The 13,904-nt window shown below is 48.3% G+C and overlaps 1 long non-coding RNA gene across 1 annotated transcript in view; it reads right to left on the bottom strand.

Annotated features, from left to right (window-relative positions):
• The window catches only part of LOC135055071 (uncharacterized), a 596,275-nt gene extending 587,260 nt beyond the window's left edge, over positions 1 to 9,015 (bottom strand). The window contains exon 1 of the long non-coding RNA XR_010243638.1: positions 8,930 to 9,015. This is a non-coding gene — a long non-coding RNA (uncharacterized LOC135055071). The remainder of the gene's footprint in view (positions 1 to 8,929) is intronic.
• Positions 9,016 to 13,904: the final 4,889 nt, after the last annotated feature.

Genomic DNA, 13,904 nt, shown 5'->3' with positions numbered 1-13,904 from the left:
TTGATTGGCCAATATATCTGCCAATGTGTTCCCAGCAGGAAACCTTAAAACCAATATTGCATTTCTTTACGTTTAGAGATTCTGGGTTTTTTTTACGGAAACTCCATTCCATTTTTTTACGGAAACTCCATTCCTGCCCATCTTGTGGTTGTTAGCTAGCTGCCGCACTGCAGAGAGGTTTAATTCATGAAAAAATAATGAAAACAGAATTATTACTTATATCGCTTTGATGCGATGTATAGCTGACTGTAATACTGTAAGTAGCAATTCATGTACAACCACCTATCCGGTGATGTGCTGCGGAATCCAGGAGTCCAGCGGTGACGTCTTCTCCAGGCAGTCCCCTCTCCGATGCGCGGAGACAGCCGGGGTGGGGGGGGGGGGGGTGTCAGTCTGCACTTGCGCCCCCGGCTGACCAACCAGGAGGCAGCAGGGGCTGCTGGGAGGTCAGGGGGCGGAGCTAGCACGGGTGCAGGGCAGGTTGCGCAACCCCGGGATGGTGAACCTGATTTACATGGAGAAACGGAAAGCAGACCTATCCATTCTTTCATGAATTGCACTCTCCATACAAAAGTATGGTGATGCAATTCAGCTGCAGAGTGGGGGTGCCGCTGGAGAAGTCAGGGACTTCTCCACAGTAACCTGCTCCATGAATAGCACGAAGCACAGAAAAGCCCTGTTTTCTGCAAATCAGAGCTTTATGAATAGACCCCCAAGACCCTTTACAGTATAGGTGGATTTTCATGTTTCCCCCTCGTTTATGTGGGATTCCTCCCACACTCCAAACTATACTGGTTAGTTAATTGCATTCTGATAAAAAAAAAATGAACTGTAGTGTTTATGTGGGAGTACCCCTTCTTTTCCACGGGCTTCAAAATCCCAGGTTTTTGCATGTCAATGTGTAAAACCACGGAGCTGAGACCCAGAAAATTGCCAGGTTAATAGCCCAGGCAATTTTCCAGGTTGCAGTGGAAAAGGGGTATAAGCTTCTCTGGGGCAGGGACTGATGTGACGGACTGAAAATAGGATTTTAATTACCTACCGGTAAATCCTTTTCTTGTAGTCCGTAGAGGATGCTGGGGTTCTATTGGGTACCATGGGGTATAGACAGGTCCCTTGGAAGCCACTGGCACTTTAAGAGTTTAATAGTGTGGTCTGGCCCCCTCCCTCTATGCCCCTCCTAGCAGACTTAGTCTAGAAACTGTGCCCGAGGAGACGGACATACTTCGAGAGAAGGAAAAACACAGATAGTGGTGAGACTCACACCAGCTCACACATAATAAAAAGAAAGCCTAGTTAACCAACTTGAAAATATTCAGCAACGACTGAACCAACAATACTTAACCAAGTACCAATGCAGGAAAACGAAGCACTGGGTGGGCGTCCAGAATCCTCTACGGACTACGAGAAAAGGATTTACCGGTAGGTAATTAAAATCCTATTTTCTCTTACATCCTAGAGGATGCTGGGGTTCAATTTAGTACCATGGGGATGTACCAAAGCTCCCAGTATGGGAGGGAGAGCGCTGAGGTTCCTGCAGAACAGATTGACCAAACTTTAGGTCCTCAGAGGCCAAAGTATCAAACTTGTAGAACTTAGCAAACGTGTTCGACCCTGACCAAGTAGCTGCTAGGCAAAGCTTCATAGCCGCCCAGGAAGAACCCACTTTACGAGTAGAGTTGGCCTTAACAGATTTTGGACACGGCAAGCCTGCCGTAGAATAAGCATGCTGGATAGTGAACCTGATCCAGCGAGAAATTGTCTGCTTAGAAGCAGGACATACAACCTTGTTGTGAACATAAAGGACAAACAGAGCATCAGATTTCCTGTGACGAGAAGTTTTCTCCACATATATTTTCAAAGTCCTCACAACATCCAAGGACTTTGAGGTAATTGTGGAGTCAGTAGCCACTGACACCACAATAGGTTGGTTGATATGAAAAGCTGACACAACCTTTGGAAGAAACTGCTGACGCGTTTTGAGTTCCTCATGGAAAATCAAGTAGGGGCTTTTGCACGACAATGCCTCCAATTCCGACACACGTCTAGCAGATGCTAATGCCAACAGTGTGACCGCCTTCCAAGTAAGAATCTTGACATCCACCTCCTGTAAGGGCTCGTACCAATCCGATTGCAGGAACTGCAGTACCACATTAAGATCCCAAGGTGCCGTAGGAGGCACAAAGGGTGGTTGGATGTGCAGAACCCCTTTCAAGAATGTCTGAACCTCAGGGAGAGAAGCCAATTGTTTCTGGAAGAAAATGGACAAGGCAGAAATCTGGACCTTTATGGCGCCTAAGCGTAGGCCCACATCCACACCTGCTTGCAGAAAGAGGAGAAGCCATCCCAGTTGAAACTCCACCGTAGGAAACTTCTTGGATTCACACCAAGACACATACTTTTTACAAATCCGATAGTAATGTTTATACGTTACTCACTTCCTAGCCTGGTATCAGGGTAGGGATGACCTTGTTCTGAATGCCCTTCCGAGCTAAGATCTGGCGTTCAACCTCCATGCCATCAAACGTAGCCATGGAAAATCTTGATAGACGAATGGCCCCTGTTGAAGAAGGTCCTCGCAAAGAGGAAGAGGCCTCGGATCCTCCAGCAGTAAATCCAGAAGATCCGCGTACCAAGCCCTTCTTGGCCAGTCCGGACCAGAACTCTTGATCTTTTTATTAGTTTGAGAATCCTTGGGATGAGTGGAAGTGGAGGGAACACATACACTGACTGGAACATCCACGGAGTTACCAGGAAGCTTGTGGGTCTCTCGACCTGGAACAGTACCTCCGAAGCTTCCTGTTGAGGTAAAGGCCATCATGTTTATCTGAGGTACACCCCATCGGCATGTGACCTCTGCGAACACCTCCGGGTGGAGGCCCCATTCTCCTGGATGATATCGTGTCTGCTGAGGAAGTCCGAGTAGATGAGAAGTGTGCAGCCACCAGAGGAGTGAAATTCTGCCTTTTGGCGACAGACGTATCCGCTGGTGCATATGAAGATGTGATCCCAACCATTTGTCTAGGAGATCCAATTGGAATGACCTAGCATGGAATCTTCTGTACCGTAGAACCTCGTAGGAGGCTACCATCTTCCTCAGAAGGCGAATGCACTGATGAACCGATACCCGGGCTGGCTTCAGGACATCCCGTACCATTGATTGGATCACCAACGCTTTCTCCACCGGTAGAAACACCCTCTGCACTTCCGTGTCTAGTATCATCCCCAGGAAGTTCAGTCTCCTTGTCGGCTCCAAATGTGACTTTGGAAGGTTCAGGATCCATCCGTGATCCTGGAGTAGTCGAGTTGAGAGAGCAATACTCTGCAACAACCTCTCCCTGGAAGATGCTTTTATCAGCAGATCATCCAGATATGGAATTATGTTCACTCCCTGCCTGCGGAGGAGTAGCATCATCTCTGCCATGATCTTGGCGAACACCCTCGGTGCTGTGGAGAGGACAAATGGCAGTGCCTGGAACTGATAGTGACAGTCCAGTAGCGCAAATCTGAGATAAGCTTGGTGAGACGGCCAGATTGGAATGTGAAGGTTACGCATCATTGATATCCAGGGATACTAGGAATTACCCCTCCTCCAGATCTGAGATCTCCGCTCTCAGAGACTCCATCTTGAATTTGAATTCCCTCAAGTATGGGTTCAAAGACTTTAGGTTTAATATCAGTCTTACCGAACCGTCTGGTTTCGGTACCAAAAACAGGTTTGAGTAATAACCCTTGTGTCTTAGGTGAGGCGGAAATGGAACAATAACATTTTTTTTTTACTAATTTTTGAATGGCTTCCTGTAGGATAGCACTTTCTGTCAGCGAAGCTGGTAAAATGTCTCAGCAGTGTTCCTTTATGTGGTTATACCTTAACAGTGTTTCCACAGAGGGACTCCCAATAAAGGCGGTGAGAAATGATGTTTCACTGTACTGATGCCTGCTGCGGCAGAATGCAGGAAACCAGGTGTGAGGTGTTTGGTTACCTCTTCCCGTTGGCTGGTGAACCCGAGCGTCCTCGGGTAGAGTCCAATGCAATGCCCACTCCTGTGTTTGGAGGGAGGAGCGTAGGTCCTGTTATAGGCTTACCTGGATGCACCGCAAATGAGAGCCTTGGTCTGTTTGTTGAGACAGGCTGCAGCGACCACCTCTGTGTTGACGGAGTGGGTGGATGAGACTGCTTCGACTGAGCCGTGAACCAGTAAGGTAGGAGGAGGAGTCCTTGACGCGTCACACAGAGGTGGTCGCTTCAGCCAGTGGATCATCAGTACAATGAAACATCATTCCTCACCGCCTGTATTGGGAGTCCCTCTGTGAAAACACTGTTAAGGTATAACCACATAAAGGAACACTGCTGAGACATTTTGCAACAATTGTCTCACCCGTATTAATAACTTTTGCTACAGTTGCTATTTAGACCTCTTATTTCAGCCTGGCCTCATACTGAGCGTGCTTATCTGTATCAGCCTAATACTATGGCTTTTAAGCTCTGAAGATCTGCACCTGCCGAGTGCCTATAAGTGCACATTTATTAATTGTGCTGATTCAGTGAACCAGTAATTTTTATCTTAAGGAATACTTTGTTTTATCTACACGTGTTTTTTGTATCAATGTCCACATTATATATGTGTTTGTGAAATTTAATGAATTCATATATTATATATAAATTCTAGCTCTCCATTCCAATTATTCACCTCTGCTCCCTCAAGCGCTGCTGTTTTTTTTTCTCTTTCCTGTGCATATAAGGTATACACTTAACCTTTACAGCACCGCATAGGGGACCAGAATTGAAACTTGTATCTTGGTGCTTATAGCAGTAGTGTTTTCTCTTGTAGCGAAGCTGGTAAACCAGATTTGAAGAATCTGTGAGGAGGGAGTTCTTGAAACTCTAGTCTGTACCCTTGGGCAACAATATCTCTTACCCAGGGGTCTGGGCAGGAAGACGCCCAGATGTGACTGAAATTTTTTCGTCTCGCTCCCACCTGCCTGATCTCCAGGCTGGGAGGTCCACTGTCATGCTAAAGATTTTGAGGAAGCAGAACCCGGTTTCTGTTCCTGATAACCTGTTGGTGCAGGTTTTCTGGATTTTCCCCGACCACCCCTAAAGAAAGTGGAAGGGGGTTTGGACTTCTTAACTTTTGCGGTCCGAAAGGAATGCAGTGTAGACGTAGGATAAGGTTTCCTAGTCGGTGGTGTTGCTGAGGGAACAAAGGTTGACTTACCCGCATTTGCCGTGGAGATCCACGCATCCAATGCGTCCCCAAACACAGCCTGACCTGTGAATGGTAGGTTCTCCACACTTTTCTTGGATTCTGCATCCGCCGTCCTCTGCGCACCGAGACCGCCATGGAAGTAGCCCGTGCGTTCAGCATGCCAAAGTCCTTCATGGCCTCCACCATGAAACCTGTATGTGACGTAAAAACAATTCAATGTCACTCCTATCCATAGTATCTAAGTCCTCTAGTAATGTGCCTGACCACTTTACTATGGCCTTAGAAATCCACGCACAAACAATAGTGGGCCATAAAGCCACGCCAGTAGCGGTGTATAGTGATTTGAGCATAGTCTCAATCTTGCGGTCAGCCGGCTCTTTTAAGGCGGTTGAACCAGGGACAGGTAAAACCACCTTTTTAGACAACCTAGATACAGAGGCGTCTACTATAGGTGGGTGTTCCCACTTGTTTCTATTCTACTCAGGGAAAGGAAAAGCAATGAGAATTCTTTTCCCAGGATTTTTCAAATAAAGAGTTTAACTCTTTTGAAGCAGGGAAGGTAAGCAAGGATTTCTTATTTTCGGTAAAGTAAGATTCCTCGTCCTGCTCAGATACCGTCTCAGAAATATGTATAACATCCCTAATGGCTTCAATCATTAGCTGCACCTATCTAGCAAGGGATGCATCTCCCCCCTGCATATCACCATCACCGTCCCCTGTATCAGAGTCGGTATCAGTGTCAACTTGCATTATCTGGGCAAGTGTACGTATTTCGGGTATGTAGGTGGTGTTTTTGCGGAAGTAGCGGGGACTGAATACTTCAAATCCTCTACAGATTTTCTCAAAAACTGTGTCTCTTTCTCAGTATGTGACATCCTTGTTGAAATCTGGTATATCATTCCCCTTAATAAATCCACCCATGGAGGTTTGGATTCAGAAGGCTGGGAAAGCACATTGCAGTCCTGAGTACATGGGATAGACTCCTCAGGAGAAGATACACATTCTGCAGCACAGGACACAGAGTCCTTAGACATGGTAAACTGGATACACACACATACACACACACACAGAAAAATGTCAGACACAGTTTCCCCCAGAGTACCTTCAGAGAGTCACAGAGTATAAGGAGCCAGCCACACAGCGCCCCTGTAGGCAGTTATTACGATAAAAGCCTGGCGATGACTAATTAACCTTATTAGGGTAACTAGTACTATAATCACACACACCCACCCCCCCTGTCCATAACACCCTGGTATCGCAGAGGTATTGCTGGAGTTATCTGGAGGGCAGCGCTCCCTGTCAGCGTCTCTTTCCTATGATCTGCATGGAGATAATGGCGCTGGTGAGTGCTGGATCCGCTCGGAGAGGAAGCCCCGCTCCTTGCAATGGCGCGCGGCTTCCCGCACTAAGTTGTTTATACTGGACTTAGGTGTGTGTCGCTAACAGCAGGGTTTAGCTCCTATTAGTCTAGTGACCAGTTTAGGGTGAATTGCGCTGGCCCAGGATGCCCCTCACGCGCCTACACAGTAAGTTTCTGAGCCTGCCGGAGCACAGCCTTGTCAGAGTTGCGCTCCTACCCTTGTGCCGCCATTCCCGACGGCGACCCGCTAACCGAGATGCCGGCGTTGTACTCGCCACTCTTCTTTCTTCTGGCTCTGTTAGGGGGTGACGGCCGTGCTGCAGGAGTGAGTGATCACCTTGTGGGCTTGCGATCAGCACCCTCAGGAGCTCAGTGTCCTGTCAGTGGAGATAGACAACCATTAACTTCAAGAGTTGGTTCCTACTCCCCCCCTAAGTCCCATGAAGCAGGGAGGCTATTACCAGCAGCCTTCCTGTAACCTAACAAGCTCAGAAAACAATAAAACCAGAAAAAATTCCTAGGAGCTCCCCTAGCTGTGACCTGCTCCTCCGGGCACATTTTCTAACTGTTGAGTATGTATATGCAATATAAATGTTAATTAAAAAAAGAAATGCATATCACTGCTTATTGTCAATTTTATATCTTCCATTTATTCCTAATGTACTCATCTACATATTACAGAAGGCAGATATTTGTAAGTCAGTCTTGCACTACCATGGGGAACTACAAAGACCCCCATGTACTAATAACATTATAGGAAAGGAAGCGAATACCAATGTTCCAGAGTGTTTGAACAGGCAGTTTAGAACCAGAAGTAGGGGCAGAGGTCGTTGTTACTTTAGAATGGGTGTGTGATCATCATGTCCCCTGAGGGAAAGCCTAGTGCACTGCTGTGAATGGGTGGTCTTCAGGTACTAATGCAGAGTTGTAATACACATTAGATATCCGAGTCCCAATCTTCCTATCATGGGACAGATCTGTCCACAGATGGGGCGATGGGAAAATCAGTACTACCCCACCTAATAAAGGCACTTGCAAGGTGTGTGTGAGATAATTATTAGAATATTAGTTGTCAAAGATGAGGACTGCAGCTATATAAGAGCCTCATGCTTTCTACATTATAGGAAGCAGACATCTGAGAGGGCTTCTAACAGGCTTCAAATAAAATTACAGTGGGGGTACATTACATATTCTGAAATATTTATTGTAGTTTTCCTTAATATCACAAAACCTCAGAACTCACCAATTATAAAAACCATGAGATTAGAACACTGTCTAGTTTATAGAAATATATACACATTAACATCACTTGTATGTTATAAAGCTATATCTCAGCAGGAAACAGGCAGAATTGCTAGCTCCTTGCATCTATCAGAGCCTGCAATCTTAACTTCCATTACAGCTCTGACAACGTAATTAATTCCAGTCAATCAATCATGGGGCAGGAACGCACAGGTGACCTCAATATAACACATAATCCTCAACCAACTAGTCACAACAGCGCTGGGAGAATTCCCTCGCAAAGGTGGATGAGGCGAGCCGTGTGTGGCTGAATGAGACCCAGCCTGCACAGACCCATCGCCTGTGATCTCTCGGGGAGATGAAAGACCTCTGACAGGCTGGATTACACAGAACAATTATGTGTGCTGAAATCACAGGGAATCGGCTCTCAGACATACCTAATCATTGCCAATTAGCTGCGTCTCCCTGACATGTCAGAGGAACCGTGCCAGCAACTGCATGTAAGGGCTTGGGACTCTGTTAACCCTTTAGTGCTCACATATCAGGAGCACCAGAGGCGATGCATCATCATGCAGGCAATAAATCACCTATAATGGCAACCTGATAGCAGTCTGGGGGCCCTGACCTTCCGGAATGCCGCACATTAAATTTATGAATTTCAGTAGTAATTTACATGAATACATTTAATCTATAGAAGAGACACATACCTGCAATAAGGTATCACCAGGCTTCAAAAAAAATTACACGTTACAGCAATATGTGGCCATGTAACTGTCCTGTACTAGACCTCTGCACGTCATACATGGTCACCATTATCCTGTACCACAAGTCACAGCAGTGTATTCTCTACTATGCAGACTCACCTGAGCTGTGGGAGCCCATGCACCGCGCATACAGCACAGCTATGGCCGCAGCAGAATAATGCAAATACTTAAAAAGTCTGGTAAAATTCACTGTGCAGCTGCAAGGGCATCGCCTATTGTTCTTACAATGTAACTGGAGTTTGGGCAGAGATGTGACGGGTGTCGCTACTTGCTGTGAACTATTGTTGTTCATTATGTTAGTGTGGATAAATGGCATGTTCCGCCACCAGAATGCACACGGCATGCACACTTACCGTCCTCCGGGGCGAGGGAGCTAGTTCCCCCGCGTACCAGCTGCGCCCGCGGAGCTTCGCCTCAGTGTGAGGAACAGGCACGTACTGAGGGGGGCAGGAAGCGGCGTCTGTGGCTCCTGCATCCTTCACGCCAGTACGGGCTATTGCTGTGTGCGTGCGACCCCCTGCCTAGAGCGCAGTGGTCAGTCAGCAGCGTCACAGAGGAGGTATTGGTCAGTGATTGTGCTACTGTGGGAGTGTATATCCTTTCACTGGCATTTTGAGTCGATGTTAGTCATTGTTAGTGAGCAAAATCAAATAGTTAAATAAAGAGTGGATTACTTGTGACTTTAAATATCCAGTAATTCAACAGTGGATGTGCATAACCTCTCTCACACTAGCTGTTGTGCAGGATTTTTTTCACCCTCTATTCCAACGCTCCTATCTCTTCTCTCCCCCCCCCCGGCTCTTTGAGCCGGTCCTGGTTAAAAAAATATGGGAACTTTGCGGTCAGCGGTTGACCGAAAGTAACCTCACCGCTGACCGCAAAGTTCCGACCATTGGCTACAATGGAGCGCATAGGCGCTACATTGTATCTGTGCTGTGTGCTGCCTGACAGACACTACAGGAGCACACAGCCAATCAGGAGAGTGCCACGACGTGGCGCTCCCTGATTGGCTGAAGGGACCCTCTTTGACAGGAGTCAGGGGGGGTCCTGGCAGTCGGGGAAAGGGGTCCCATGTGTAAACATGGGACCCCTTTCAGTGCGTGGTCGGGTTTCCGTTTTTTTATTTTGCCAAGTACGTGGATTATTCAAAGGTCCGATTCCACACTGGATTATGTGAGTATAATTTTTTCCACAGGTACCCCAAGGATTCTACATGGAGAAGAGGACCGAGCCTCGTGGGAACATAGGTAAGTATGTGTGTATGGAGGTGTGCATGTATGTAATAAACTTATACTTTCACGGTGTGTGTGTCCTGTTTTTTTGGGGGGTATTTTTTTAGTAGTAGTACTACAGGTACCAGCGGGCCCGGTTTTCCACCGCATGCTGGTACTTGTGGTTCTCCAAGTACCAGCTTGCGGGGGAGGCTTGCTGGGACTTGTAGTACTGCTACTAAAAACAATATTCACATTTTTTCACAAGGCTATCAGCCCCCCAGCCGCCGCCCTTGGATGGGGGGGACAGCCTCGGGCTTCACCCCTGGCCCTTGGGTGGCTGGAGGGGGGGGGGCTTGATTTAAGGGGTTCCCACTCCTCCAGGGTACCCCGGCCAGGGGTGACTAGTTGGGTATGTAATGCCAGGGCCGCAGGGACCAGTATAAAAGTGTCCCCCGGCTGTGGCATTACGTACCTGGCTAGTGGAGCCCGGTGCTGGTTTCAAAAATACGGGGGACCCCTACGCTTTTTGTCCCCCGTATCTTTGGAACCAGGACCAGGTGCAGAGCCCGGTGCTGGTTGATTAAATATGGGGGAACCCCTGTCATTTTTTTCACCATATTTTTTCAACCTGGACCGGCTCAAAGAGCCTGAGGCTGGTTATGCTTAGGAGGGGGGACCCCACGCAATTTTTTAAAGATTTTTTAAGACTTTAATCAACTTTTTAAGGTACACAATGAAGCCCTGCACGAATCTCACAGGTCTGGCCGGGATTCCTTGTGTTTTGTCAGGCAGTGTTTACTCATCACTCCCGTAAAACACTGCCTGATATTACAAATCACATCGACATCGGAAAAAACGATTGTGCAAAACTCGGCAGCTTAGTGAATGATCGTATCAGGATTCAAAAAGTTGCAGTAAAATGCACCCGATACCATTCGAGTTCAAACACCCTTCAAAACAGCCAAAACATGAATCTTTGTAAATATACCCCCTTGCCTCCTCCCTGCTCTTAATTCTGGCACCTTGCTTAACCTCCTATCTTCTCTGGCACCTTGCCCTGGGTATGGGTCGTTGGGTTGACACAACTTAGATCGAAAGTCATTAGGTCGACAGGGTCACTAGGTCAACATGGTTATTAGGTCAACATGAGTTTTTTAACTTTTTTTGGTGTCGTTTTCTTTGTAAAGTGACGGGGAAACCCAATTAGTGCACCGTGTCCCCTCGCATGGCAAGGTGCCTCGCTCTGGTACTGCTGCGCTCGGCCCAGGTTACTATTCCCAATTGTAGTCCATGTGGATCATAAAGTATGAAAAAGTCCAAAAATTGAAAAAACTAATGAAAAACTCATGTCGACCTTTCGAACTGTCAACGAATGACCATATTGACCTAGTGACCCTGTCGACCTAATGCATGTCGATCAATAGTGGTCGACCCAATGACTGTCGACCTAAGTGGTGTCGACATAATGACCGTATCCCCCTTGCCCTCTTCTCCCTCTCTCCTGGTGCCCCTCCTCTTTGTCCTAACACCTTGTCCTCGCTCTCCCTCCTAGGACTCCTCCTCTCTACCCTGGCACCTTGAACAATCTCCTAGTTAAAGCCATGGACAAAGCCTTGTATTTTGTTGTTGCTTTTTACAGCGCAATCAAAGCATATGCGTTACATTAATGCATCTCAACGCTTCTTATACAATGTATTCAATAAGTATTATGGGGCCTATCTATTCACAATCACGGCACAGCCACAATTATCAATCTGTGTCACAACAGATTTATTCAGGGGCACCGACAGCTGTGCCAGGCCCAGGTAATCTGAGGGGTGTGTGGCCAATGCAGGGAGGTGTGGCCAGCACCCCTCCTTTAAAAATATTTTAAAACAAAGTTTTCTTGTACCCGCGAACTGGCCGAACGCTGGGCACGGGGGAGGCACAGATGAGCAGCAGGAGGCCACGGGGACAATCGCTCGGTCCCACACACGTCAAGCAAGGAGAAAGAGGACACTGCTGCAGCTGCCTCTGTCACCAGCGCTGTGTGCTGCGCTAGGTAGAGAGGCTGCCGCTGTAGTGCTCAGTGTTCTCTCCCGGCTACATGTAGGCGCTGTCTACACTGATAATAATTAGCCTTCTGCAGGAGATATATGTGCAGTCTTCTGCATTAGACTATTAGTACATAGCAGCAATTCATAAAAATGAAGCAGAAACTACAGCTTCTACATAATTTTATTGGAAAGAAAACACTTGATAAACAGGCCCCCACAGCTTCTGTAGTCTGCAAGCAAGGTCAGAATTGATACAAAGCACAGCAAAGGGAATGTCCGTAAAAAAAAAAAAAATGTCCGCTCGCTTATATTATTGGACTATCTGCATCTAGATATTTTTTTTAATAGATTTTGTGCAAAGGCAATGCTGGACAATTTACACGAGGCAGATGAAACCTTCTTTTGTATGCACAGTATTAGACAACAAAAGCTGGTGTGGCTGTTTGGGTTATTATGCAATTGCATTTTGTTAGTAAAAAAAAACAACACAGTGTTTAGCTACTTCCTCCGAGGTCTGTATGTTTCTGGTTGGCCCTTAATAAATGGTGTTTCAGAAATGGTGCTCATTCAGTGCACGCATACTATGAATTCTAATTCAAAAACTCTATTCATTCTTATCAGACCCTCCAAAATCAACTTGTCCCTGGTCAGTGGCGTAACTACTGCCCCCGCAGTCCTCGCGGTGGCTTGGGGGCAAGGGGCTGCGGGGGCGCCACTGACTTTGGACATATTGACATGCGGACGAGCGTCCGCATCTCAATCTGCGGTCTCCTTCCCTCCGCTGCTGTAAGGAGGGACACGGAGCGCACATCGCGCGCCTCTCCTGTGTCCCTCCCTGGCTCTCCCCCGGCCTGTCTAATAAAGGAAGTGCCGTTCGTGAGCTCTGATTGGCTCACGAACCGGCACTTCCTTTATTAGACCGGCAGGAGAGCCAGGAGGGACACAGGAGAGGCGCGCGCTGTGCCCTCCGTGTCCCTCCAACACAAAGGAGCGGGGGGGGGGGGGGAGCAGGCACTGTGGGGGAAGATCTGGCACTGGGGGCATATACCTGGCACTGTGGGGGAAGATCTGGCACTGGGGGCATATACCTGGCACTGTGGGGGAAGATCTGGCACTGGGGGCATATACCTGGCACTGTGGGGGAAGATCTGGCACTGGGGGCATATACCTGGCACTGTGGGGGAAGATCTGGCACTGGGGGCATATACCTGGCACTGTGGGGGCATATACCTGGCACTGTGGGGGAATATTTGGCACTGGGAGGAGCAGGCACTGAGGGGGCATATGTGGCACTGTGGGGGAATATCTGGCACTGGGGGCATATACCTGGCACTGTGGGGGAATATCTGGCACTGGGGGCATATACCTGGCACTGTGGGGGAAGATCTGGCACTGGGGGCATATACCTGGCACTGTGGGGGAAGATCTGGCACTGGGGGCATATACCTGGCACTGTGGAGGAAGATCTGGCACTGGGGGCATATACCTGGCACTGTGGGGAAGATCTGGCACTGGGGGCATATAGCTGGCACTGTGGGGGAAGATATGGCACTGGGGGCATATACCTGGCACTGTGGGGGAATATCTGGCACTGGGGGCATATACCTGGCAATGTGGGGGAAGATCTGGCACTGGGGGCATATACCTGGCAATGTGGGGGAAGATCTGGCACTGGGGGCATATACCTGGCACTGTGGGGGAATATTTGGCACTGGGGGGAGCAGGCACTGAGGGGGCATATGTGGCACTGTGGGGGAATATCTGGCACTGCGGGCATATACCTGGCACTGTGGGGGAATATCTGGCACTGGGGGGAGCAGGCACTGAGGGGGCATATGTGGCACTGTGGGGGAATATTTGGCACTGGGGGGAGCAGGCACTGAGGGGGCATATGTGGCACTGGGGGGGGGGGTATATGTGGCACTGGGGGCATGTACCTGGCACTGTGGGGGAATATCTGGCACTGGGGGCATATACCTGGCACTGTGGGGGAATATCTGGCACTGGGGGCATATGTGGCACTGGGAGCATGGCCCTAGCAACAAGCACTACCCCCCTAGCAACGAGCATGACACCCA

This window comes from Pseudophryne corroboree, chromosome 3 (assembly GCF_028390025.1).
Source record: "Pseudophryne corroboree isolate aPseCor3 chromosome 3, aPseCor3.hap2, whole genome shotgun sequence".
In the NCBI taxonomy this organism is placed as follows: Eukaryota; Metazoa; Chordata; class Amphibia; order Anura; family Myobatrachidae; genus Pseudophryne; species Pseudophryne corroboree.
Note: the sequence above shows the minus strand (reverse complement) of the source record. Positions and strands in the feature narration are given on the sequence as shown.